Genomic DNA, 3,065 nt, shown 5'->3' with positions numbered 1-3,065 from the left:
TGCTCTCGTTGTCTGGTCCTCGCTTCATATTCGTCGCCAAACCCACTGGCTCCAGGTCATCTATAAGTCCTTGCTAGGTAAAGCCCCACCTTATCTCAGCTCACTGGTCACCATAGCAGCACGTGCTCCAGCAGGTATATTTCACTGGTCACCCCTAAAGCCAATTCCTCATTTGGCCACCTTTCCTTCATGTTCTCTGCTGCCAATGACTGGAACGAATTGCAAAAATCACTGAAGCTGGAGACTCATATCTCCTTCACTAACTTTAAGCATCAGCTATCAGAGCAGCTTACAGATCATTACACCTGTACATAGCCCATCTGTAAAAAGCCCATCCTACTACCTCATCTCCATATTGTTATTTATTTAATTTAAATGTTTTATTTTTTTTCTCCTTTGCACCCCAGTATCTCTACTTGCACATTCATCTTCTGTACATCTATCACTTCAGTGTTTATTTGCGAAATTGTAATTATTTCGACACTACGGCCTATGTATTACCTTACCTCCCTAATCTTACTTCATTTGCACACTCTGTATATATACTTTTCTGTTGTGTTATTGACTGGTCGTTTGTTTTTTCCATGTGTAACTCAAATCAAATCAATCAAATTTTATTGGTCAAATACACATTGTTAGCAGATTGTTAATGCGAGTGTAGCGAAATGCTTGTGCTTCTAGTTCTGACCGTGATGTAATATCTAACAAATAATCTAATAATTTCACAACAACTACCTTATACACACAATTGTAAAGGAATAAATAAGAATATGTACATATAACTATATGGATGAGCGATGGCCGTGCGGTATAGGCAATATGCAGTAGATGGTATAGAGTACAGTTTGTACATATGATATGAGTAATGTAGGGTATGTAAAAGTGACTAGTGATACATTTATTACATCCAATTTTTAATTATTAAAGTGGCTAGAGATTTGAGTCAGTATGTTGGCAGCAGCCATTCAATGCTAGTGATGGCTGTTTAACAGTCTGATGGCCTTGAGATAGAAGCTGTTTTTCAGTCTCTCGGTCCCCGCTTTGATGCACCTGTACTGACCTCGCCTTCTGGATGATAGTGGGGTGAACAAGCAGTGGCTCGGGTGGTTGTTGTCCTTGATGGTCTTTTTGGCCTTCCTGTGACATCGGGTGGTGTAGGTGTCTTGGAGGGCAGGTAGTTTGCCCCCGGTGATGCGTTGTGCAGACCTCACTACCCTCTGGAGAGGTGAGTGTTTTTGGTGTCAAGTCAAATTTCTTCAGCCTCCTGAGGTTGGTTGAAGGCGCTGTTGCGCCTTCTTCACCACACTGTCTGTGTGGGTGGACCATTTCAGTTTGTCCGTGATGTGTACGCTGAGGAACTTAAAACTTTCAACCTTCTCCACTACTGTCCCATCGATGTGGATAGGGGGGTGCTCCCTTTGCCGTTTCTTGAAGTCCGTCATATCCTTTGTTTTGTTGACCTTGTGTGTGAGGTTATTTTCCTGACACCACACTCCGAGGGCCCTCACCTCCTCTATGTAGGCCGTCTCGTCGTTGTTGGTAATCAAGCCTACCACTGTAGTGTCATCTGCAAACTTGATGATTGAGTTGGAGGCTTGCATGGCCACACAGTCATGGGTGAACAGGGAGTACAGGAGAGGACTGAGAACGCACCCTTGTGGGGCCCCAGTGTTGAGGATCAGCGGAGTGGAGATGTTGTTTCCTACCCTCGCCACCTGGGGCGGCCCGTCAGGAAGTCCAGGACCCAGTTGCACAGGGCGGGGTCGAGACCCAGGGTCTTGAGCTTAATGACGAGTTTGGAGGGTACTATGGTGTTAAATGCTGAGCTGTAATCGATGAATAGCATTCTTACATAGGTATTCCTCTTGTCCAGATGGGTTAGGGCAGTGTGCAGTGTGATTGCGATTGCGTCGTCTGTGGACCTATCGGGGCGGTAAGCAAATTGGAGTGGGTCTAGGGTGTCAGGTAGGGTGGAGGTGATATGATACTTGACTAGTCTCTCAAAGCACTTCATGATGACGAAATTGAGTGCTACAGAGCGATAGTCGTTTAGCTCAGTTACCTTAGCTTTCTTGGGAACAGGCACAATGGTGGCCCTCTTGAAGCATGTGGGAACTGCAGACTGGGATAAGGATTGATTGAATATGTCCGTAAACACACCAGCCAGCTGGTCTGCGCATGCTCTGAGGACTCGGCTCGGGATGTTGGGAGGACGCGGCTTGGGACTGTTGTTGTTTGTGTCACACTGCTTTGCTTTATCTTGGCCAGGTCACAGTTGTAAATGAGAACCTACCTGGTTAAATAAAGGTGAAATTATATTAGAAGGATTACTTTATCCTATCCTAGGTATTCCTTAAAGAGGTGGGGTTTCAGGTGTCTCCGGAAGGTGGTGATTGACTCCGCTGTCCTGGCGTCGTGAGGGAGCTTGTTCCACCATTGGGGTGCCAGAGCAACGAACAGTTTTGACTGGGCTGAGCGGGAACTGTGCTTCCTCAGCGGTAGGGGGGCCAGCAGGCCAGAGGTGGATGAACGCAGTGCCCTTGTTTGGGTGTAGGGCCTGATCAGAGCCTGAAGGTATGGAGGTGCCATTCCCTTCACAGCTCCGTAGGCAATCACCATGGTCTTGTAGCGGATGCGAGCTTCAACTGGAAGCCAGTGGAGAGAGCTCCCCATTGTAATATAATATATTACAATATAGAATATTATATTACATTAATATAGGAACAGTCTCTATTTGAGTACATTAATCATTATGTATCAGTAGTGACATTTTTCCACTACATCTCAAACATCATTTATAATGCTACGTCTTTGGGCAACTTACCTCTCCTGAGGCCAAAACTCTGAAAATGTTGGATACTTGAAATAGGACATAGCCTTTGGTGCTAGGGAGGCTCATGAAAGGAATGGGCCCAGTACACTTACTGCATGAGTTTCAAAGGCATTGAATGGGCTGCTCTTCTGGCCCAGATCCTCTCAGACATCCCTCACCCATACTCTGGGGCCCATCACAACAGAATCAGGTGGTTGTATTTCCACCTAAAAAACAGGCAGAGAGCATTGAC

This window comes from Salmo salar, chromosome ssa01 (assembly GCF_905237065.1).
Source record: "Salmo salar chromosome ssa01, Ssal_v3.1, whole genome shotgun sequence".
NCBI lineage: Eukaryota > Metazoa > Chordata > Actinopteri > Salmoniformes > Salmonidae > Salmo > Salmo salar.
This window is presented reverse-complemented; position numbering follows the sequence as displayed.